This window comes from Mirounga leonina, unplaced genomic scaffold, assembly GCF_011800145.1.
Source record: "Mirounga leonina isolate KUSES-001 unplaced genomic scaffold, KU_Mleo_1.0 Mir_172, whole genome shotgun sequence".
In the NCBI taxonomy this organism is placed as follows: domain Eukaryota; kingdom Metazoa; phylum Chordata; class Mammalia; order Carnivora; family Phocidae; genus Mirounga; species Mirounga leonina.
In genome coordinates, this window is record NW_023270442.1 from 7,526,171 (window position 1) to 7,552,552 (window position 26,382).

General features: G+C 39.1%; 2 long non-coding RNA genes across 3 annotated transcripts in view; one reads left to right on the top strand and one right to left on the bottom strand.

The window, feature by feature from the left end:
• The window catches only part of LOC118018795, a 47,543-nt gene extending 26,950 nt beyond the window's left edge, over window positions 1–20,593 (top strand). The window contains exons 2-3 of one of the 2 annotated variants that reach the window (XR_004681485.1): window positions 17,394–17,452; window positions 20,051–20,593. This is a non-coding gene — a long non-coding RNA (uncharacterized LOC118018795). Of the gene's footprint in view, window positions 1–17,335; window positions 17,453–20,050 lie in introns of those variants that run through there. The other variant, XR_004681484.1, reaches the window with a different exon arrangement.
• LOC118018793 lies at window positions 396–17,200 on the bottom strand. Its single transcript, XR_004681482.1, has 3 exons — window positions 16,450–17,200; window positions 15,885–15,940; window positions 396–4,709 (listed from the first exon to the last, which is right to left on the bottom strand). It is a non-coding gene; the product is annotated as an uncharacterized LOC118018793 (long non-coding RNA).
• Window positions 20,594–26,382: the final 5,789 nt, after the last annotated feature.

The window sequence follows — 26,382 nt, forward strand, 5'->3', positions numbered from 1 at the left end:
CTCCCAATGGTCTCTTTTATAAGGGCACAGATCCTGATCATGAGGGCGCCATCCTCATGGCCTAATCACCCCCGTAGGACCCACTTCCAAATGCCATCACGTTGAGGATGAGATTTGAACGTATGAATTTTGTGGGGACACAAATATTCAGTGCATAGCACAAGACAGCTTAGATTTTTTAAATTAAAATATTGATAATATTTTCAATGCTCCAGTTCCTCTCCATTTTATTTATTTATTTGTTTATCTAAAGATTTTATTTTTAAGTAATCTCTACACTCTATCAGGACTTGAACCCACAATCCCAAGATCAAAAGTGGCATGCTCCACTGACCGAGCCAGCCAGGCACCCCCAGTTCCTCTCCATTTTACTTTCCCCTGTCTTTTTTTTTTTCTTCCTTAGAGTGTAAAGGAAGCCATAAGGCCAGAACAGTGGCTTCAGAATTTGTCTCCATTAGATAGTCTCTGACAAATAATAGACATAATCACTGTATTACGTAGACGTTTCAAAGTGCAGTCTATTTTAGTAATGTTTTTATGTATAATCAAGTGACTTTAAATTCTGTACATAAGGACAGAAGACTTACTTGGCTGAAAATCAGGGAAATGACACCATTTTGAAGGGAGAACAAAGTAAAACATACAATGTGGGAAGGATAGGAAGGAAAACATAGAGGAAAGGCTGTTGGTAATATCTTAATGCTTTTGAGCTAATGCTATCTTCTGTCAGTGACTAGTATGCAGACATTATCTAACAATTGCTCTTAATAAATAGCATTTCTGATGAGCCTGACATTCCACATTCCTTTTGGCTTCTCTGTACTTCATCATATTTTGCTACGATTGGAAAGCTGTTCAATCTGAAAGTAGCATATTCCCTATATGGCTTGGGTAGAGAAGTAAAAAGAGAAACAAGGAAGAGATGAAGTAAAAGAGAGATAAAATGGAAATAAAAAATGTCTCGCATTATCCTTATACAGTCATAATTGTAGTATGTGTTTGTAGCACTTAACATTCTTCACATGTCACTTTCTTATTTTACATTTATGGTAAGATTGAGAAAGCAACATCACCTCCCCCTCATTTTACAGATAAAGGAATTGAGTCCCTGAACATTTAGGTAATGTCTAGTATTTTATAATTTATGAGTGGCACATCCTTATCTTGACTTTTGGTTCTCTAACTCTTTACTCAGGTTTCTTATTCCAATGTGTTTTTTTGTTTGTTTGTTTTGGGTTTTTTTGATGGGGGTGAGGGGTGTAGCAGAAATAATTGGAGGATTAGCAGAGAAAGACACCTTCCTTTTCTAAGCCAGTTGTCTCTCCTGTACTCTATCTCACACATGTGAAATTCAATATCAGTGGTGACAGCTCTCTGCAAAGTGAGTTTGGCCAAATTCCACTACCCTCAGACTCTGCATAATTTTCAGTAGGTATTAGTCACTGTAACTACTGTTTGCTCCACCATCTCTGACTATATGGTCTTGGATATGTGGTAGTTTACTACTTACATATCTGATTGGTCACTGAAGTGGTTTTACACACCTGATTCTTCTGATACATGAAAAGTGAAGAAGAGCTAGAGCAAGAACTTAACAGTGTGTGCCTTTTGTCAGGACTTTAAAGAATGAAGTCATGATGGGAGGGCAGACCCATGAACTCCCCAGCTCCCTGGTTCCCCACCTGTTGCATTAGTGTGTCACTTCTACGACACCTTTTTGGGTCCCAGTCTGGCTTTGTCTTGTGCAGACGGAGCTCAGCTTTGCTCTGACTCAGCTGGCTGATGCTCTGACTTGGTTGGTTCCCATTGTCTCTCTTAGAATTGCTGCCAACCTGCCTTTTCAGCAGTTTCTAGCTCCAGCAGCTCTTGGCTTCCTGCCTCCTGACCACTCACCTCTCCATTGCTACTTAATTTGCCTCTGTCTTCTGTTCCACCCCAGATTTCCCAAGCCATATGACATTCCCTGTCCAGCAGGGAGCAAGCCCAGGTGTTTTGGCTCCAAGTTTTGCCTCTTTTTTGAGTCACTTGAATCCTATCTTCTGAAATTGCTCTTGGGAAAAGGGCTAGTGGACAGTACTTACTTTTGTGCTTTTCATCTCCTCCCACATCTGATGTGCCCTGAATGAGGTATATGTCTTAGCTTAGAGTGAGGATCTACTTTCAGAAAGGCTGCAGCCTGGCCACCATCTTAACCTTCTGGGTTTGGGTTGGTGGGGGGTTAGCTCCTCCTGGGGCTTGTGCTCATTATTTCTGGGGCTTGCTACTAAGTACTGAAAAACTCTACAAGGAAGTGTGAATTAGATTCATTCAATAATCCTGGTTGCTCTAGTGACTGACGATAGACAGCAGATCTGATTCCTACCCAGCTCTGAAGATATTATTTGAAGCTGAAGATCATGAATCCTCATCTAGAATACTTTTTCCATGCTAAAATAATAGAATACATGTGTATTAAAATTGCATGAAATTCTAGTTGTCCATCAAGTATCTGAAGAGACTCTCAAGGGGGTTAGCAATCTCTTTCTCTTACTGACTTAACCCTTTCTGTAGCCATGTTCCAACAACGTTGAGGAATAGCTGATATCAATGTGGGGGAGAAGCAGAGTCTTGAACATTCGTGCCACCTATGTCACAACAGATTTCAGCAGTAAATTAAAGCTGAAGGAGTCAAATATGAGAAATGTCAAGTTTAGGATGACAGGGCCATATCCCAATGTAGGTGAGCTTGGCTATATGTTGGGCTGGCATCTCCAACAATGCAAGCGAGTGGAAGAATAGAGAAGTCAGCACTGAGAGGAACCAGGGATGGTTGCAGAGGTGGATGTTTGCCTACATTATGATGCTCAGAGGGATAGGTTCATCTCAGCTTGACCTGGGCTGGCCTAGATTCTCTTTCAAGACTGAATGGGAGGTTTGGAATAGTGAGAGGAGAGCCCAGTTTGGGGGTCATTGTAGAAATGAAAGAAGTAGTAGAACTCACTATCAGGTGGGAAGTTGAACTGGTTCAAGAGAAGACTCTGGCTTTCATCAGGGAGTACAAATGGCAGGCACAACCCTTTCATGAGAATGGGGGAAGGGTATGGCAGGTTGTCAGGGCCATAGATAAGGGGTCAGGGGGTAGCAAGATTTCAGATCCAGTACATTTCTTGGTTGAGATAAAATCAGTAACTGAGTGGAACTGAATCTTCTGACTGAGGGTATTAATTCCTATGGGAGAGAGGAGCTATGGAGGATGTGGGTTGGAGTGGCAGTAGTAGTATGGTAGTGACATAGGGTGACTAGCCTTCCTGGTTTGCACTGGCCTAGGAGATTTCTGGGACATGGGCCTTTTGAGTTGTAAGACTGAGACAGTCCTGTTTTAACTGCTGGTCACCCTATGAGGAAATAAATGTATTCGATAATCTTGGTCAAGTGCCTCAAGTATTGCTCAGGGTTAAATATGAAAAAAAAAATAGTTCTTTATGTTTATACAAAATGTGAAATGTGGGCTTGGAAATAATTTTAGTGAGAAACTAATATTCACTTATTTTTGCTGACATATTTAATCATAGAACCTTAGAATTTCTGAATCAAGATGGAAATTAGATGTCATTTAAGCTCTCATTGTGAGAATGATAAAATTGAGAGCTAGGGAGATTCAATAAATAAGTCAAGTTTGGATAGTTAATTAAGGGCATACATTTTTTTTGCATCCAAAGTCTTTACTTGGCCTCATTATTTTTTCTCTGCAGCACCTAAGGATTTTTCCTTTTTCATCTTGGCAAGAGGGTTTAGGGGAAGAGATCCTAAGAATTTTTCATCACAGGGGAAAAATAACCATTTTTTTTGTATCTATATGAGATAATGGATGTTAACTGAACTTACTGTAATCACTTTACAACATATGAAAGTTAAGTTTTTATGCTATATACCTTAAACTTATACAGGGCTGTATGTCAGTTATATCTCAGTAAAACTGGGGGTTGGGGGAGAGTCTTTACCATACATAGGCTGATAGGTCTTTTTTCAATTAGGTTCAGTCAGCCTTCTTCAGAAAGTTATAGCAAAATCTACTATAGAACTCTAAGAATATCAGGTTTTAATGTTTCTATAACAGTTATTACTATTATTACTAACAACATGACCACCATTACCACAATTACTGTAGTATGGGGAATATAAGACCATGTTTGTTTCAACCCCAATTTCTTAGGTGGGTTGAAATGAAGAGCACCATAAATTCAAGGACTCTAGAAGTACTTCTTGGCTACTAGATATCTCTTCATGGTCCCTACCGTAAATCTCTGAGATGGATGCTTAGCTCTGGGGTCAGTCAATTTATTCTTTCCTACATGTTGTCATTTTGGTTACTGCCTGGGCTATAAGTCATATACGGGTCTTCCATCTCTGCAAAAGGAAAAGAAATAGAATACTGCACAGTGACCAAAGCTTCGACCCCATGAACTGTTACAAGAAAATTCCATACCTGCAGAGTGAGTGAAAATGACAACTCTTTACGCTTCAAAGTTGAAAGGAACAGATCGATTTCAACTGGAGGGTCAGCCTGTCATTTTTCATTCCACATATTGTCGGGTCCATCATGTCCAACATGCCCAGAGTAGCTCCTGGGCGGATTGTCTGCTACTGAGACTCACAAATAGAAGAATGTTTTGAACAAGTCCATGGATAAGATGTGTTCATACTTTAAAGGTGCTCCATCCAGGTGAGTTCTGGAGAAAAAAAAATAGTCCAGATTCTTCATCCCTTAAAATTTTCTCTAGAATATGACCCTTAAAATTATCCCTTGGTGTTTCACCAGGCTCCCTTCTAGGTTGGATTGAGAATAAATTTGATCTGGGTTAGGGGTTGAAAACATAGACTCATATTTTGGCTCTTGAACCTGTAAAATTACCAAATGCAGGTTAAGTAATTAAATATCCCCACCACCAATGTTGTTGTTTTTGTTAACATGACATCATGGATTTAATTTTGTTGAATAAGCTGATTTATTTGTCCAAACAGTGCCTTGACTATTTTGGAATTGAATAGATACTATTTTTGTGGAAAAAAAACACTTCTCATTGTTTCCAGGGAAATTATGGATTTTTGGAATGGTGAAGAAAGAAAATGGATGTTACTAGAAGCCCAGAAATGACATATCTGGGATGGAAAATGTATTCCTCCATAGTGGCATCAAATCAGGGGAAGGGAAATTAATGTTTCTGAATTAAATGTTTCATCCCTAGAATTCCAGGAAGTATTTTCTAAACCACCCCAGTATTGCAAATCTCCAGGTAGTTCTAAAATGTCCCTTGTTGACCAGTAGGCTATTTCTAATGAAGAGTTTTTAAATTTGGCTAATGTCACCTCTATCATGCTCTTACATAAGCACCAAGTTTAATGTTATATAAGTGGTAATAACCAAGAGTTTCAGGCTTCAGTAAATATAAGGCCTATTAAGTACAAACTAAGTGAGGTTTATTGCTTTTGATACTTAGTAAGTGTTTAGCTTAAAATAGTCACTTTTTTTTTCTGGTATAAAAGACCTTGCATGTACTTGTTGGACAATTAAAAATTAGCTTCATGAGAAGATCAAATTTAGATGGTTAATAAACCCACACTGGAACTGGGAGATTGCTTTCTCAGACAGAGTGTTTTTCCCTGTAATATATTGTTTTCAATAAAGAATCAGTCCCTACATTAACTATTCCAATATTCATTACAAAGGAAAACATAATAAAACATATCTTGTCGGATTAAGAAGCTCTTGAATCAACCTTTGGAAGACAAAGTGGAGTTTCTGAATAAACAGATTATATTATGTAGGGCAATGCCAATAGGCAATCTTAATTATGCTTTCTTCCAGCATGTGATAGTATTTCCGATGAATTATTATGGACAAAAACCTGGGACAGCCAACAATAGTTTAATTTTTAGAGTAGCTGAGATGTGCAGTGGCTCTTTTGCTTTTCTATTGTGCTTAAGAATGTCTAGTTTCATCATTTTCTTTAATTTGATTTAACTCATATTTGATTTTGTAATTTTATCAAGAATAAATCCCTATCTAATTAGTAAAGCACAGAAGGAAAGTAGGGAGAACACACCCCATGGTTTAGGCACATGCAAATGAGCAGTATCTTCTTTTTGTGCACACAATGGAGGTTGAAAACCCGTACATATTTTCCTGTGCTGATACACTTTGTGAGAAAAGCAAGCCAAAACCATCTTCTCTTCCATTTTTCCATGGATAAACATTTTACCCATGTTTTATGCACAAAAAGATTCCTGAAAGTTTTCATTGTTTAGCTACATTATATGAATAGAAAATTACATTCACTAAGGTTAGACTGGTTATTCGAAATGTCATTGAGTAATTTTCCTGTAAAACAGATTTTCATTTCTCATGCTTGCTTAAAACATGGGAGAAACCATCAGTAAAATTAGCTCCTGTGTTTATAACAGACTTAATGGCGGTTTCTATATTTTGTGATATGGAAGTCTGTTTTGTAGCCAAAGTTTGATATAACATTGGGAAGCACTTGGAACCATTTTGAGAAGTCTACCCAAATCAAGGAATTCCTCTGAAATGATCTCACAGAATTTGTCTGGATTCACCTGAGTGTGCTTCTAGACCAAGGCTTCTGCTTAAATATCACAGGAAAGCAAAATGCCTTTGTCAATTAGTTTAGTAGTCTGATGTATGATGCACACCATTCTACTACTTTTGATATATAATCAATTCGAGGTCACCAGAAATAGTTTCTAACCAACAGTTTAATTCCAACATTTCCGACATGTACTGTCGAAAATGTGACCAAGATAATGTGAGGCTTGCTTTCTGAACTTCTAATGCTATTTCCTCTATAAAAAGCATCTTTATGGGAAGATAATCTGTGACAAGCTTGACTTTTTAAGGTAATTTCTCAAAATGACAACTTTGCCATATTTAATTTATTTTCACCCCCAGTCTATATGACAGGAATCAGCCTGACTATTAAGTGTTCTCACATCAAATAAGATGTCCCAACATTCACATGGTTCAAAATTCAAAAGGCATAAAGGAATATTCATTGAAAATTCTCTCTCCACCCCTGTCAGCCACCCAGCTTCATTTCCTGGAGATAACAATGTCACCAATTCCTTGGGTATCCTTCCAGAGAGGTTCTGTGCTGCATACATAAACATATACATCTATAGATATAAATATATTATATGCTGGGTATCCTCTAATGAGCTATGCGGAATGTACCTCAGAGTTGCCTGACTTTCTATGTGGTGTTAACTTCCTCGTACTTCCAAACTGTGCATGCATCAGAATGTCTGAGTGGTTTCCTCAGGTGTACCAGGCAGTAACAGCAGAGAAACCCTGGGACAGGAAGTGGTGGGTCGGTGGTACAGTGAGAAGAGGTGCCGTGAAGCTACACCTGTGTTGAGGTGGGTCCTGAGTGACAGCTTGCAGTAAAAAGCTGAAGCAAGGGGCACCTGGGTGGCTCAGTCGGTTGAACGCCTAACTCTTGATTTTGGCTCAGGTCATGATCTCAGGGTCATGGGATCGAGCCCTGTGTCGGGGGCCCCACACTCGGCACAGAGTCTGCTTGAGATTCTCTCTCTCCCTCTGTCCCAAACCCTGCTCATGCTCTCTCCTCTCTCTCTAAACAAATAAATAAATAAAATCTTAAAAAACAAAAAAGTTGAGCCAAGAGGACATGAGAAAAGGCACAAGAGACGCCCAGTACACAGGACATTCTGGTGTGAGTATGCGTAGCCAGCCCATCAAAGTTAAAGAGAGGGCAGGAAGCAGTTGTTGATACTGAGATTATAGCACAGACTCAGGTTTAATAAACTTTAAGTCTAGAAAGAGACTCATCTTGAGAATTTTCACTCCAGGAACTGGCTTTTCCTACTAGGCTTTCCTAGTAGGCTTTTACTTTACTTTTCTTTTTTCTTTTCTTTTCCTTTCCTTTTTTTTTTGTAAAATATACGTAACATAACACTTACCATTTTAACCATGTTTTAGTGTACAATTCATTAGCATTAAGTACATTTATATTGTGCAACCTAGTAGGCTTTTTAGAAGTGGTGCATGGTAGAAATTTTCAAATTTTTGCTTATCTTGAAAGTTGCTGTTTTATGCCTATTTTTTTCACTTAGACCCTTGATATATTGAAAAATGTATGACTTTGAAGTCTTTCTGTGAATTCACCTTCTGCAGATCCCATGCCACGGAGATCATTAAAAGAATAGTGTTATGTCTGGAATTCTAGAACTCCATAAATGGCTGAAAAATTCCAGGGGCAAAAATAATTTAAAATGGCTGTTATTTTACTTATTGTTTTGAGAAATGCCACTTATTGAATTATCTAGACATGCGTTATTGATGCTGTTTATAAGTATGGGCAAACATCAAATTGTGCAAAGATCTTTCTCCTAAGCGGGAAGAGGGATGGTTGTTGATTCATGAGACGCATTGTCCTTGGATAAACTATGAAGTATCACATCAACTTCAGATTGTGTTGATGACAACTGGTAGAGATAGGATGTGTCTTTTGATTATATAATCCTTAGGAAGCAATATATCTTTCTGCATTTTAGTGGGTTTGTGCACTGGCTGGCATAGACATGATTTTTCCCCTTTAAGTCCACAATTCCTTAAAACATGCCTTGGAAGGGGCACCTGGATGGCTCAGTCAGTTGAACGTCTGACTTGGTTTTGGCTCAGGTCATGATCTCGGTGTCCTGAGATGGAGCCCTTTGTCTGGCTCTGCACTCAGTGGGGAGTCTGCTTGAGATTCTCTCTCTCCCTCTCTCTGCCCGCCCCCTCCCACTCTCACACACACACATGCTCGCTCTCTCTAATAAATAAATAAAATCTTAAAAAAAACATGTCTTGGAAAAATAGTTTTCAATAATCGGTTATTTCTAATGGCACAAGTATTAAATACTAGAGTACTAAATCCTAAGAACATGAAGCATATTCCTCTCAAGAAGCATTTTAGCCTTCCTTCCTCTAGGATGGATGAAGCTTCGCTCTAATGGTGCCACACTACACATTTGTAAACTCCAACTTCAGCAACATCAGGGCTGCGATAGTTGGCAGACATATGCACACAATCATACATTCACACAAACCACTGGTCAAGGATCTTGACAGAAAATATTTGTCAATATCTTTTCTAATTAAAATAAGGCAAATCAGAGTCGCCCTCCAACTTGCATACACAAGAATTTATAAGAATTGGGGTCAATGCTGCTGGTTGCTGTCTTCCTGTGTTTAGGCTACTGTAACAAATACCATAGATTGAATGGCTTGTAAACAACAGAAATTCATTTCTCACAGTTCTGGATGCTGGGGAGTCCGAGATTAAGGCATTGGCACATTTGGTGCTTGGTGAGAACTTGCTTCCTGGTTCATAGACAGCTGTCTTTTCGCTGTGTCCTCACTCGTTGAAAGGCGCAAGGGAGCTAGCTTTCTGGGGTTTCTTCTAGAAGAGCACTAATCCCATCCCTGAGATCTCATTTCTCATGACCTGATTACCTCCCAAAGGCCCCACCTCCCAAAGACCCCACCTCCAAATATCATCACACTGGGGATTAGGTTTTAACATAGGAGTTTTGGGGGCACACAAACATTCATTCTGTGGTAGTTCTTAAAGCATTTTGTCTTGGGAAATGTATATATGACAAAATTTTAATCATCTCACGGTCATGTTAATAGTTTAATCGGAGCTCTTTGAGGAAATAACTTGCTGTCATTTTTTTCTGAACACACGGTCTTTCTTAAAGAATCTGTGGTTGGTATTTTTTGACTTTGCAAATGGAACATAAGTAAATTGTTCAATGCCTTTGGTATGCCGAATTGATCTGAAGATGTTACTGTGTCTGAGGTTTCCTGTTTTATCAAGGAGCAAGAGAAATATGCTTCACGTTATGAGGAGCACAGATATTAGCAGCTTTGAAGTTATTTCCATGTTATGTCCTGTTGGATTATTTCGACCATTGAAATATCAATTAATCCTGTAAAAGAATATTATTAGAAGACTTTATTATAACTTTTATACAATGTTCAAGGCAGTATTTCTCAGCTTGGGCACTATTGCCATTTGGGGCCAGATAATTCTTCCATTTTTTTTTTCAATTGAGATACTGGTTGATCAGGTTACTCTTTATTGTGGAGGCTGTAGGATGCTTAGCAGCATTCCTGCTCTCTAACCTCTAGATACTGGTAGCTCCAAAAATGTCTCCAAGTGTTGCCAAATGTCCCTGTAATTGGAAGTCGTGGGGGGGATGCTCACATTTTAGAATCACTGGCTTAAAGGAATCCCGATTTAGGCATGGTTTCTAGAGCTAGTTTCCCTCTCTCTCTCTCTCTCTCTTAAAGATTTATTTATTTCTTTTGGAGAGAGAGAGCAAGTGAGAGAGAGAGTGCAAACAGGGGGAGGGGCAGAGGGAGAGGAAGAAAGAGAGAGAATCTCAAGCAGACTCCCTGCTGAGCAAGGATCCCGACCAGGGGCTCGATCTCACAACCCTGAGATCATGACCTGATCCAAAATCAAGAGTCAGATGCTTAACTGACTGAGCCACCCAGGCACTAGAGCTAGTCTTGATGCCAGGTGCATAAATCAAAGATGCGTAGGGCTGTAGCATTGTTAAAATCTGGAAATAATTTTATACCAGTTGCTAAATGGTTCTTTTCTGAGTCCTCCAAATTCTACTTCTACTCTGCTCTGTCTCCTCCACATAACCCATTTCCCACATCTCCACTAGGCAGAAACTCAAAGATTAAAACCGGCATAATAAGGGGACTCCAGGATCTGCCTTATTGATTGTTAAATTTTATTATTTTTCTATTATTATTTAACAATTTTATTTTTTATATTTATTTTGTTGTCACTCCTTTACACAACTTAGAAGCAGCTGGGCTTACCATACCTCTCCATTCACAGTTGAGTCCTAGAACAGAAAACCAGATTGCTGCCTTTAGTTTGTTGTCTTGATAGACAAATACTACACATTTCCCTGTTATACACATCAACCCTCTTCAGAAATGACTGAGCTCTCTTTACCCCTGATCTCATGTTAAACCACATTCTGTCTGGAGTTTAGTTTTAAGATGGGTTTGTTTGGAAAATTAATGGGAAAATATCCAGAGAGAAATTGCTATGCAAACTTACAATGCAGAAATAGTTTCAACTGAGATGATAAAAAAGCTCTGTCAACTTGCACAGGATAGAGTCAATGGTAGACAGGGCTTGGAATCCATCTGCATGTATCTAAGTCACTCATTGACAAACTGCTCATGCATCTCCACAGAGTTAGAGACACTGACAAACGTATTTATTCAGTAGTTACCATGGCTCTCAGCCTACACTCTTGTCTGCAAGGTTATTGAGGATTTCAGTAGTTTCTTGTGGACTCCTTGGATTTCAGAGAATTGTTTGAATATGGAAAAAAAAATCCACTTCTGCTTATGCTTTACATTAAGAATTACTGACCAATTTTCTGAAACCCTGAAAATTAAAAATCTCCTTAAAATATGTGAAAACCAGTATTTTATATTAGTTTCTCTCTAGTTAGAATTTTAAATAACTATTTTTTCCTGATTATAAAAATGGACCATTTATCCCCAAAAAGCAATAAAAAAAAGAAATAATAGTACTCTTTCATCTAACGTCCCAGAGATAACAATTTCTTGTATGTATTCTTTGAGATTTTATATACAGATAATATTTTTGTTAAAGCAAAATGGGAGCATGCTCTAAATCCCCCTTTTTCTGCTTAATATAATATGGACATAAAATAGTTTTGCATGATTCATCTGTGGTAGCTGTAGACTATCTCATTGTATGGATGATCAATATGCATTATCCTTATGGATAATTATACTGGTTTTATTTTATGTTGTATTCAACATTGGAATTATGACTCTCATGCATACATCTTTGTGTATTTGTTTTCTTTCTTTTAGATCATTTCCTTAAAGTGAAAACATAGAGTCAAAAGATATGCACATTTTGCATTTTGGTGTATGTTGTCAAACTGCTCTTTAGGAAGATCTGCCCAATTTCCATTCTAATAGGGCATGAGTGTCCCCGTAACCCTTTCCTAGACACACATCTTTGGAAATCAGTTTTTTAATACATGAAGAAAACCACCAAAATTTTGAATTCGTGAATTGGTTTAGGTTGACTCTGGAAGTTTGCGATTGTGTTTCCTTGAGTGATGATCATAAAATTGAACATCTTCCCAAGTGAAATCAGGTTAACCTACATTAGGAGGCTTTAGGGAGTCCAGAGAGAGATGAAAGTGAATTATATGTCTGGTTATTGAGAAATAAGACCGTATCAATAAACCTTATGAAAGTAGTGTCAGCTGTGTAACTGAGCTGACTTTGGTTTAAATTTCTCCCTTAGAAATTCTGATCAGGAGCGGTGATGGTACTTAAGGACTTGCATTATTTTTATCACATTCAGTGACAAAGAAAAAGCTCAGCCTCACTTTCTAGTGCTTCTTCTAATGGAGCTATTTTTGAGTCCCTTTTCTCCGATTGCTTTTGAGAGGCCAGAGCCCAAGTGAAACACAGTTTGGGTCTGGGTTTGATGTGAGATGGTTTCCAGAAATCAGGTCAATAGCTCTCATTTAAAAGATAATGACTCCAGCCAGGCTTAGAGCCCTCTCCTCTGGCAGAATGAGACCCAGCCTAGGGCTGGATCTGGGCTGAAAGACAGCAAATAACACACTGGACTTTAAATTTTTTTTTTTTTTTTTTTTGGTCTCAGGCAGCTCCTGTGAGAGCGTCTATCCTGTATGATTTTCTCTCCTTCCGCCCCCTTCCCCAGCTCTCCTGCAGATCCTAAAGGACAAAGCCAATTTGCTTTCAGAACTTGCCTTATGAGTGGACTGCTTGTAACTTTTGGAGGAGAGGGGGTAGTGGGGTAAGGGACCTAAATGTACTGAATACGTACAATATTCTAGCCTCATGGGGGACTTTTTTCATTTCCATGACAACAACATGAGATAATATGTTAGTCAGGATTCTTCAGAAAACAGAACCATGATATGTGTGTGTGTGTGTGTGTGTGTATGTGTGTTTAGAGAGAGAGAGAGATTTTATTTTAAGGAATTAATTCATGTAATTTTGGGGGCTGGCAAGCCCCAGATGTGTAATGCAGAGCAGTGGGCTGAAAACTCAGGCAAGGTTTCTATGTTGCGGTCTTGAGGCACAATTGCTTCCTCCTTGGGAAACTTCAGTCTTCGTTCTTATGACTATCCATAATTTGGAGTGTCATCTATTTTACTTAAGTTAGCTGATTGCAATCGTTAATCATATCCGCAAATGCCTTCACAGCAACATCTAGACTAGTGTTTGTCCAAACGACTAGGCACCGTAGCTGAGGCAAGTTGACATATAGATTAACCATCACAGATAGTTCTTAGAAGTTTGCACAAAGCTATAGTCCATACTAAATGACTTACCATTTACAGATGAGGAAACCGAGGCTCACAGAAATTAGGTCACTTCAACAAAGTCCTACAGCTTGTAAGCAGTGGAACTGGGACTTCAGTCTCACTCTAACTCCCAAGTCCAGTGTGTTCACTGTGAGTGCACCCACCCCCACACACTCTCACATGCATTCACATTGATGCACACAGCCACATATTCGTACTCATGCAGCACACTCGGGCACATGCACGCACCCCTTGTGCCCCCACACATGAACCTCTCTTACTTTTTTAGCCTGAACTCTGAAAATCCAGGTCATAGAAAAAGGGAAACTAACCCAGATCAGCTTTCATAATCATTGCTATCTAAAGGGGGAGGATGCGGGTGCCTGGGTGGCTCAGATGGTTAAGCGTCTGCCTTCCGCTCAGGTCATGGTCCCGGGGTCCTGGGATCGAGTCCCGCATCGGGCTCCCTGCTCCTTGGGAGCCTGCTTCTCCCTCTGCCTCTGCGTCTCTCTCTCTCTCTTTCATGAATAAATAAATAAAACATTTAAAAAATAAATAAATAAAGGGGGAGGATGCACCATAGGGTGGGGATAAATTGAATCAGAAAGGAAGGCAACTGTCACACTAACAAACTAAAACCTTATGATTTTTTTCAGGCTATTTTTTAGGAAATATCCCTAGTGAAAATTGTTCAGGGATCTGTAGTTGAAGCTGAATCTTCTATGCACAGAGCTTAAGAGGAAAGTTAACAACCCGTCAATTGTTTGAAATATTCTAAAATATGTATTTGGAAGCAGTGGTCTACATGTTTCTGGAGCATTTTAGAATTTTTTAGACTCCTTTCTCACCCCTTCCCTCTTTTCAGGGCAATTAGGATATTCTATTTTTTTTTCAGCTACATCTGAGGGTATTGAGTGTTTTGATAATTTCAATATTGGATTCAATTCATTTTCATTCTGTATGTATTGAAGAGTTGTGTGTTCCTTTATGCCACTCAGAAATGTGAAATGTGAAATTTAAAAAGTTAGAAATCAAATGGCATTACTTCATTAGAATATAATCATTCAACCCCTAAATCATGTTTTGGCTCTGAGTTAGGAGGTGGCATTGTTATTTCAGAAAAAAGAAGTTTGCAGAAATAGCAGTTTTTTGGAAAATGTCCATATTTTTCTTTTTTCCTTTGACTCATTTTATGAGGATAGCTTTGAGAGAAAGCCGGAAAATGCTATGAACTATTGACCCAAGGAAAATGCTGATCTTATAATGAAAAACAGTGTAGCTATTTTCAAATTGGAGATTCTCCTTTGAATGGTTTAGGCAGGTGAGCAATTAAAATCTGGTAATTCACATAGGAGACATTTGGCTGGTTTATAAATTTTATTTAGTAATTGACTAATTTGGGGCAAACAGTGATTTATATTCATAAATGTGAGATGAATTCTCTAGATTTTGACATTACCTCCACATCCATCTGCTTTGAATGCTTAAATGAGCATCAGACACATACACACCAAATTACTCATCATTGGAAATGTAGAGACTATTGAAAAGTTATAGCAATAAACTAGAAATTTCTACTTTGGACATGCACACACTCCTTAAATTCATTTTAAAGGCGAAGGATAGTAAGATAATATTTTCCATTCTTACTTTCTATCTTCCCAAAGGCATGCACAAAGAATATTAAATATATACCACAAATTACAATACCTTTAGGAAGTGAAAGTTCCCATGCTGCATGTCAGTCTGACAGAAAGCTAGTAAAACATTCCATAAGAACATTCACAAGAACCAAGGACCTTACCAGTCCTCATATACTTTTAGTTATCACAGTCCTTCTTGTCTCTAGTCACAGCCATAAAATGGATAGACTCAACTGTGTATTTTTGTGTAGTGTCATAGAGATTATAAACATTCAGAAGCATAGACAGAACCACACATTGAACCTGATTCTCCAGTCCAGGAAACAATAAATAGGGTGGTAGAACATTTCAGAGAGAAGATCTAAAGACTTTTAAAAATGAAAATGAATGCTGGAGACCTAATTTTATGTTGTGAAATTTTATTTCTTGGTATGCCTCTGGGAGGCTGCCTAAGAAAGGCTGGGCAGAACTTGACCAGTATTCTCCAGGCATACCGTAGGGAGATATTTAGAAGTAAAAAACAAAACAAAAAAACTTTAGGGAACCATAAATCCTCACTTGGAAGTCCTCCTAATTTTATTCCAGTGCCACTTCTCTGCAAACCCCTCCTCACTGCTACCCAACACCCCAACTATGCCCCAGTCCCCTCAAGATCCATGGTGGTGACCCAATTTCCAGAATTTTCTTTTTCATCTATAGTCTGAAAATATCCATTAGGGATGTGCTAGATGGAGCTCTGTGCTGATAAATTAATGCATGTTATGATGGGACAGATAACCAGGCTTAATTTGATATGGTCTCAGGCTGCATATTTACCTTAACCCATATATCTCTTTTTCACAGCTTTCCCTCACACTCCACCACCAAGTCCCCTGTGAGGATAAAAATGCAGTTATATAGATGAAAGCACACTGAAATTTGAAAAGCAATATACAAGTATTAAATATTACAGCAAAAGGATATATATATTACACAATTTAAATATTTGAATTAAACACATAGTAACACCATATATATATAGTGTAGTTATATATATATATATGCCTTTCAGTGACTTCCTATTTCACTCAGAATGAAATCCAGAATTCTTACCATGGCGTAAAGCCTTTGCCTAAACTGTTCCGTTACTCATGTGACCTAATCCCCCTTTGCTCACTCTGCTCCAGCCACAATGGGCTCCTTGCTCTTCATCAAATAGGTCCTGTGTTCTCCCTTCTCAGGCTCTTAGCTTTTGCTCCTCCCTCTCCCCAGTACACTCTTGCCCTAGATATTTGCCAGCCTCACTCCCTCATCAAGAGATTTTCTGCTTAAATGGCACTGAATCAAGAGCCCCAGATCTTCCTATCAAAAACACGGACTTTTGTTCCCCAGCTCCTTTTACCTTGCTTATCTTCTTCAGAGCATTTCCACAGTCAGTGCTCTATTTATTATTTTTATTTTCTGTCCTTATCCTTCCCTTAGAATGAAGCTCCGGAGAGTTTTTGTTCCCTGGTAAAGCCCCAGCACCTACGATCCTGACTGACACATAGGACGTGTGCAATGTCTGTTGAATGAATGAAGGAATATTAATTAGTAAAGGTAGCCCCAGGTAGCACTACTCTTCCCTCCTTGTTCATTGACCTGATGATTTGTACTTTATTTTCTTGGAGAAGTTTTAGGTTTGCCGCAAAATGAAGGGGAAGGTAGAGAGATGTTTCATATACCCTCTGCCCTGACTTTTGTCTCTCCCACTAGCAAAATCTTATACCACAGCAGGACGGTGGTTGCACTTGGTGAACCTACGTTGACATTTCAGCATCACCCAGAGTTCCTAGGTCACATTAGGACTCACTCTTGTTGCTGTACAGTCTATGGGTTTGGACAAATGTATACTGACATGGATCCACCGTTATAGGAACAGACAGAGCAGTTTCACTGCCCTAACAGGCGTCTGTGCTTCACCTATTCATCTCTCCCTCCTTCCTGACCTCTGGTAACTACCGATTGTTTTATTATTTCCATAGTTTTGCCTTTCCCATAATGTCATATGGTTGGAATCATACATCATGTAGCCTTTTCAGATTGGCTTCTAGAAAGGGCTTTTCCAACTATAAAGTACTGAGCCTTGCTAAAACTAACCAACAAGAAAACGAACCGTAGATACATATAACCAATAAGGCTTCACAAAACTGAATGAAAACAGCCAACGTTTAGTCACATTAAAACAGTACAAAAGGAAACCTCTTGGGTTTAGAAGACAATTGTTCTTAAGGAAGAATTTTTGGATGACATGAGCTATGAGTCTAACTTTAGCTAAAGCGCACTTTGTTGAATTTTGTCTTTTAGGGGTCCTGTCAGCCTTATGTGTCGACGAAGATCCTCTGTAACTTCCCCTGTGTTAACTGGTATGAGCCCCAGGCCTGCAGCTTCCTCTGTGTACACTCAACTCAGCTGAGCCACTTCACCTTCTACGATTTTAGCATTCCTACCTTTGAAATAACACATTCAAGCTTAATGACCTCTAAGGGTTGCTCCTTGGACTGATGTGACTTGACAGTTGCATTTGATAAATTCCTACAATTGAATTTAATAAATTAGTTTTGTAGTGACTGGTATTTTTTTTCTGACACAGAACGTAGAGATTACTGTAATCTCTATAGGTCAAGGTACCAGGCCTATTTGCTTATTGCTTATTATTGCTTATTGCTTATTATCCAGGTGTCATTGCTATCAACTCAAAATTTAGTGTTTGACACAAAATAGGTCCTCAATAAAAATCTGTTGATTGAATAAATGCCTGAATGCATGAATAAGTGAATGAAAGTGATTCTAAAGTGGGTGTCTACAAATGTACCAGGTTTACTTTTTAGTAACCTGATGGACTTTTCTGTTTTGTTCTCCTTAGTATTAAGTAGAAATATTGCCTTTACTATTTTAACTTTAATGCTATCTCATAGTTTTAGGGCCTGATTACTTAAATCCATGCTCCAGACATGTAAAAGCCAGTGTTTTTATTTCCAAAGACATACTTCAAGTGGTGACATGAAAACAGTGCCGCCTGATTGGATTTTCCCCTAAAGAATGGAGACCATAAAAAGGACTTATGTTCAGTATGTTATTCATACTCCCAACAACTTGTACATTCACAGGTTATCACTCGCCTCTTCACCAACAATAAAATGAAGCTCTGCTTTGAATAGAATACAGGTTGCTGTCAGGTGAAAATATATCCTAGCTTGAACAATGGATATTTGCATCCATCCCCTTGGGGACAGCCACATGTGGCCATTACTTGGGTGAAACATAGCTATCAAAGCAAAATTGCAGTGAGGGAAGCTAAAACACTTCTTGAGATGTTCTTGCTGTGTAACCACCAGTCTCTGGAGTTGGGAGAAGAGAATAGAGGCAGAACATTTATTAATACTCCTTTGTTCCTCAGACCAGCCAGTCAGCTGAGCACTTCATTGCCGATGGCGTGTGTTAGGGTCATTAACTATCGGAAACATTCAAAATTAATGATAACTTCATGTCATCATGGATTTGTATCTTTTGGGTGACTCTGAGTACCTGAGGAAGGAAAATCTTGGAGAAAATTTTGGCTCCTGCAACATTTGGGGGCAGGGCAATTCTTTGTTTTACACGATTGCCATTTGTGCTGTAGTAAATGCCAGGAGCATCTCTTTAGAGATAGTGTCACCCGAAATGCCTCCACATTGTTCCAAAGACTCCCTGGTTCTTGGTGGTAGGGTGGTGGTATCATGCCCATTAGGGAGGGCTGTATAGAAAAGGAGCAGAGAGGGAGGAAGATATTTTCTTGAGATGATCACTTTGAATTTAAGAGCTTTGGGCTTAAATCTAACTTTTATTATGGCATTTGGACAACTACATCCTATACCCTAGTTTGTAGTTCTGTAAAACATTCACTAATGAATTCAACATATACTTTTACTGACTGCCTATATTGCCCCAGACATTTTACTGGGTGTTGGGTATAGAGTTATGCATTAAACTATGCATTAAATATAGAGACATGCTGCTGGTCTCAGGGAGCTTAAGGTCTAGTGGAGAAAGGGGACAGAACAGAAACAAGCAAGCAGTATTTGATTACATCTTGGGATAAGTGCTGTGAAGGCAACACAGGAAATTGTGATGCAGAGCAATGCTAAGGGGTCACTGGAGACTTCCTCAGATCATGTTGTTAGGGAAGTCTTATTATTTGGTATTTCAACCGAGATCTGAAAATGAGAAACATGGGGCATCAGTGTGTGAAAGAGCAGGGAAGAGTGTGGCAATAACAGCCCAAACCAACAAGTGTGGAGAGAAGTGACACAGTGCAGTGAATAAAAGCAAGGACTTCAAGGTTCTGCTGGTTGCCCCTAAGAAGTATGCTTATCACCAGTGACTTTGAAAAAGTCTCCTCTCTCTTCTGTGTCTGTTGCCTCACCTAAGAAATAAGGATGTTACATAAAAATATTCCTATGGTGTCTTACAGCTCTGAGTCTATTGAATTGTTTCTATTGGCTTGTTCATTCTTGAAAGCTGCCACAAAGCAATTTATTAGTCCCTCATACGATCATAGAGCTGGAAATGATCTTAGAGATCATTTAGTCTAACACCTTTAATTTGTTTTTAAGAAAACATTTTAAATGTATAACAGAAAGCTCACAACCAGTTCCGTAGGAATATTGAGATATGAACAAAGTAGATACCAATTTTTACAGTTTTCATTCGTGCTACCAACATTCCTGACTGTCCCTTCAAAATTATTTGTTAAAAGTTTACATCATTTTGCATATGTCCCCTTCTTTTATCTCTTTTTTATAAATATTGACTCATCCCTTTGTCCTGGTCAAAAGGAAATATAGAGCATTCACAGAAAATTTAGAGTGGTTTCTGTATTAGTGAAAATCATGCCCTGGGAGATAATTGGGTGAAGGTGTCTGCTGGGACCCGGTGCTGTATCAGAGATAAAAGAGTCCTTTCACTCTCCATTTCATTCACAGTGTACATAATAACTGGAACTGAAGAAGACTAAGTGAGGAATTGCAACAGAAGCCCAAAGAGAAGAATATGAGTCATTAAGATTGTTCAAACATGTATAATCATCCACTTGGAACTCCAGCCATGGAAAGGCAGCTTCTGTGACCAGCCACAGGATCACCATGGGTAGCCCTTACAAGCAAAGAGTAAATATGCAGATATTTCTTTGCATCATTAGCAATTTATTCTCACTGGAAAAAAATTTGTTAAGACTATAAAGTGATACATTTGCAGTTTCTAGATCTGCAAAATGGGACTAATAATATGTATACCCTGGGATTGGAAGATTCAATGTAATTAAGTGTAAAGTGTTTAGAACAGTGCCTAGTACCAAAAAAAAAAAAATATGATGATGTAAGGTAATAGATTTCTAAGGATCATTTCATTTAGAATCTTTTTATAGTTGTATTACTCCTTTTCAGAACTTGGATAAATGCACTGTTGCTCTCTATACATATCAAATAATAAAAGCACAAAAGTTGGTAGCCATTTTATTTTAAACCCTATTTCCAGCAGTTTTCTTCTTGCTTCATTTCTGAATATTCAGTGTTTTGTTTTTTGTTTTTTTTTTACAGACCCCAAAGAAATGGCACTGTGAAAACTGTGACATCTTATTTTAGTAAAAATGCCTTTAGTGAATCCTTTGGATACTGCTTCTGAAGTCTAAATTACATTGTAATCTATTCTATGGGAAAGGTGATTTATGAGGCAATTCTTTTCTGATATTTGGTTGGTATTAGCATCCTTTCTTGATTAAAACTCTCCACTGTGTAGGGATAGAGGAAACATACCTCAATATCATAAAAGCCATATACGAAAAGCCCACAGTGAATATCATTCTCAATGGGGAAAAACTGAGAGCTTTTCCCCTAAGGTCAAGAACATGACAGGGATGCCCACTCTCACCACTGTTGTTCAACATAGTACTAGAAGTCCTAGCTTTAGCAATCAGACAACAAAAAGAAATAAAAAGCACTCAAATTGGAAGAAGAAGTCAAACTTTCACTCTTCACAGATGACATGATAATTTATGTGGAAAACCCAAAAGACTCCACCCCCAAATTGCTAGAACTCATACAGGAATTCAGCAACGTGGCACAACACAAAATCAATGCACAGAAATCAGTTGCATTTCTATACACTAACAATGAGACAGAAGAAAGAGAAATTAAGGAATCGATCCCATTTACAACTGCACCAAAAACCATACAATACCTAGGAAAAAACCTAACCAAATAAGTAAAGGATCTGTACTCCAAAAACTCCAAAACAGAACACTTATGAAAGAAATTGAGGAAAACACAAAGAAATGGAAAAACATTCCATGCTCATGGATTGGAAGAATAAATATTGTTAAAATGTCTATGCTACCCAGAGCATCTACACATTCAGTGTAATCCCTATCAAAATACCATCAACATTTTTCACAGAGATGGAACAAATAATCCTAAAATTTGTATGGAAACAGAGAAGACCCTGAATAGCCAAGGAATGTTGAAAAAAAGAAAACCAAACCTGGTGGCATCACAATGCCAGACTTCAAGCTCTATTACAAAGCTGTCATCATCAAGGCAGTATGGTACTAGCACAAAAACAGACACATAGATCAATGGAACAGAATAGAGAACCCAGAAATGGACTCTCAACTCCATGGTCAACTAATCTTTGACGATGCAGGGAAGAAAGATAGTCTCCCAATGGAAAAAGGACAGTCTCTTCAATAAATGGTGCTAGGAAAATTGGACAGCCACATGCAGAAGAATGAAACTGGACCACTTTTTTTTACACCATACATAAAAATAAACTCAAAGTGGATGAAAGACCTAAATGTGAGACAGGAATCCATCAAAATCCTAGAGGAGAACACAGACAGCAACCTCTTCAACCTTGACCTCAGCAACTTCTTGCTAAACATGTCTCCAAAGCAAGGGAAACAAAAGCAAAATGAACTATTGGGACTTCATTAAGATAAAAAGCTTCTGCACAGCAAAGGAAACAGTCAACAAAACTAAAAGGCAACCTACAGAATAGGAGAAGATATTTGCAAATGACATATCAGATTATGGGCTAGTATCCAAGATCTATAAAGAACTTATCAAACTCAACACCCAGAAAACAAACAATCCAGTCAAGAAGTGGGCAGAAGATATGAACAGACATTTCTCCAAAGAAGATATACAAATGGTCAGCAGACATGAAACAATGCTCCACATCACTTGTCATCAGGGAAATACAAATAATAACCATAATGAGATACCACCTCACAGCAGTCAGAATGGCTAAAATTAACAAGACAGGAAATAACAAATGTTGGTGAAGATGTGGAGAAAAGGGAACCCTTTTACGCTGTTGGTGGGAATGCAAGCTGGTACAGCTACTCTGGAAAACAGTATGGAGGTTCCTTAAGAAGTTAAAAATAGAGCTACCCTGTGCCCACCAATTGCACTACTAGGTATTTGTCCCAAAGATACAAATGTAGTGATCCGAAGGAGCACCTGCACCCCAATGTTCATAGCAGCAATGTCCACAAGAGCCAAACTGGGGAAAGAGCTGAGATGTCCATCGACAGATGAATGGATAAAGAAGATGTGGTATATATATACAATGGAATATTACTCAGCCATCAGAAAGGATGAATACTTACCATTTACATCAATGTGGATGGAACTGGGGGTATTATGCTGAGGGAAATAAGTCAGCCAGAGAAGACAGTAATTATATGGGCTTCACTCATATGTGGAGTATAAGAAACAGGGCAGAGGACAGTAGGGGAAGGGAGAGAAAACAGAATGGGAAGTCATTGCAGAGGGAGAAAAACTATGAGAGACTCATAATTGTAGGGAACAAACTGAGGGTTGCTGGAGGGGAGGTGGCTAGGGGGAGATGGGTAGCTGGGTAATTGGCATTAAGGTGGGCACATGATATGATGAGCACTGGGTGTTATATGAAACTGATAAATTATTGAACACTAGACCTGAAACTAATGATATACTATAAGTTGGCTAATTGAATTTAAATAAAGAACAGAGTCTGGCACATAATAAATGCTAAATCATTGGTTACTGGTAAAAAAAAAATGAGCTTGATTTTAATCTGAAGAATTATAAGAGCACCACTTCCAAACTGGCATGTTGTCTTGTTTCACTGAGTCAGTCAAGATGAGCATGTTCATTTACTTAAGTGGACATGTATTAACACTATGCTTAAGAACACAACCCAGCTATATCTGGATGGACATATATCATCAGTTAAAAACTATGAAACTGTAGCCTCTTATCCAGTTCTCTGACCCCTATCTTGGATTATGGACCACCACAGAGAATATGCTGCTCACTCTAAACTCTCTTCCTCTAATTCTTAAAAACACATTTAACAAATCTGTGACAAGATATATAAGAAGGGTACAAAATAGGTACCAACAGGGGCAGAGGTGAGAATCCATGAATTCTGACTGGAGAAATAACCACACCTCTTAGAGTATAAGCCCTTTAGCTATGTCTGGAAAGATGAGCAGAAGTTCCACAGAAGAAGTCAAAGAGGTTTTGAAGAAGAAAGTTTGTCTTGTGTGTTCAGGTGGTGGTGAGAGACCCAGGGAGTGGGTCTCTCGGTGCATTTTCACAGACAAAGCAGAAGGAACTGGACTTTCAACTATTTAATTCTTCTGAAGTGCCTTCAAGTTCTTCCCAGTCAACAGAGAAAATAATACACAAGATGTGTAATAATGAAGACACTAACTTAACAAAAAGATACAAAAAATGGGAACGTTGGATCATTTGGTTCTATCCATCCTTCAGGTCATGGAAACAAGATGAGATCTCTTATTTGCTTATTGCCTACATCCAAATGTGATTCAGAAAATGATTTCCCTGCCTCCTCTCACACTAAGATGTGTCAGGCAGCACACACTGAAAAGCTGCTCAGAGCTGGGTTGGAAGAGGCGAAGCAGAGCCAAAACGGGAATCAAAGCGTCTCACCGAACAATTTTTTAAAACCATTTATTCCTTAAGGCATCCAGAGAAGGCAAAATTCCCAGCACATGTTTCTGCAGTTCCAAACATTCCCTTAGATTTGTTTTCCATTTTTAGTGAAGGTATTCAAGATTAGGTTAGGTGGCAACTCGATCTGCTGAACACTCATCTGGAAACTGGTCTCGGAATTCTTTTCTTGATGGAGATGAAATATCTTGGAATGAAGTTGAAACAAAGGTTCGAACTGGGGCCACGTTAAGACTTGTTTATAAGGTATGTGGTGTGTGGTTTACTTCATTCTGTGCCAAAATGCGATGTGCTTTAGTGCAGCTCGTAAATGAAGCTCAGGAGAAACACAAATGTGGTGCGTCTCCATTCAGTATTCCTGAGCAGCACTCCCCCAGGTGGCATGGCCCCATGATTGTCGCTGGCTCTGTCCTACCCCTGTCAGTTCACTAAAAGAAATTTGGTCACAGCCAAGCTTGGCCCTGCGATTCTTTCAGCTGTTGAGCTGGTATATTCCTGTTAGAGGGAAGATTGCCTAAACTCCAAATAATGGACTTACAGAGAATGAGATGAAATATCCCTGCCATGGTAGGCTGACTACTAAGATAGCTAATGCTCTTGCTTCCTGGTATTTGTGCCCTCATGTAATCTCCTCCTCTTTTTGTTCAGCCTTGACCTAGTGACCTGATTCTAAGGAACTGAAAGTGGCAAAAGTGATAGGATGTCACTTCCAAGATTGGGTTTTAAGTCTGTGACTCCCCTCTTGCTGGCACTATATTTTGCTAGCATGTTCTCTCACTTTATGGCTATCGTTGCTTGCTTGCACTGGGGAAGCAAGCTGACATATTTCAAGTAGCAGGTGGTCTCTGGCAAATAGCCAGTGAGTAAATGAGGCCCTTAGTCCAAAAGCCTATAAGGCATAGAATCGTGTCAACAGAATCCTCCATGTGTGTGAATGAGCTTGGAGGCAGACCCTCAGATGCACACTGAGATGACTCCAAAGGGAGTCCCTGAGCCAGGGGACTCAGCTAAGCCACACCCAGGTTCCAGGCCTAGAGAAACTGAGATCGTTAATGGTGTTGTTTCAAGCGGCTAAGTGCTAAACTAATTTGCTACACAGCAATGGTATTTATCTGCTTATAGAAGTGGTAAGGCTCGGAAGTGGGAGTACAAAAATTGGAAAGAGAATAGGTATATATATTTGTGTCTGTCTGAGTCACCAACCCAGATAGAATCTTTATGACAGACGTTTTCAGTATACTGTTTATAATCATTGCAACAACCTGGCAAGGGTGGTGTTATTCACATATTTTGGATAAAACTGAGGTTATGGCAACCAAGTTACTTGGTGTAGAGCACATAGCTAGAAGGTGACAGAGATGAAAGAGAAACAAAGTCTCTCATACTCTGAAGCCTTTGATCCTTCCTCTGCCTTAACGTTCCTAGGTGGCAAGGGTGGGATAAGGCTTAGGATGGAAATCAGAATCACCTGGAGATCTTTTTTAAAGCTCGTTATGGTGCTTTCTTTTCTGGAGTTCCTGACACAGTTTGAAATGAATCATACCACACAGTGGGATTGTAGCAGAAGAGCATTGAACTTACAAGTTCAGCTATCCCCCCTCTGGCAGCTTGGGCCTATAATTAGAAAATTAAAATTCCACATTTCAACTACATTCTGACTGAGGATCTGGAAGTCCTTAGCAACTTCCGTGGTGATTAGGAAGATGATCATGTGACTTGGGTAGTCTGATGTTAGGTTGTTTTAATTAAGTTACAAATAAAGCAATAGCACCCAGATCTCCACTTTTGATGGAGATCCACATAGTCTGATGCATCCTGGACTCTCCCTCACTTAGAGCCAAAAGTTAGTGAAATGGATTTGGCTAAACAAGGATAGGTTGAAAGTAGAATGGGTGAACGGTAAGTGCTGCTTTCGTTTGGTGTCAGGAACAAGATTATGAAATAATGGAAGAGCACACCTCAGTGCTGCACCCTAGGAAGATATGTTTGGCCCTGGGTGCTCGTAGAGTGGGTTCTAGAGCTGAGAAGGGCAGCTCAGCAGAATGGAGTAGCCTGTGAGCTATCTGACCTGCTCCTGGGCCAGGTCCAGAGTCCCTCTTCTAGATTTAGCCCTTCAGCTCTTGAAATAGCTTCCCTGCTTCTGGCCCTGAGAAGAGACTGAGTGGGCTTCTCATTGTAGATCACAGTCTTACTTCCACAGCCATGGCATCTATTTGTGGAAGACGTCACAATTAATGACAAAGTGCACAGTTTCTCCTGGACCAGATGACTGTAGTGCTGGCTTCTTTACCCCCTTCCTG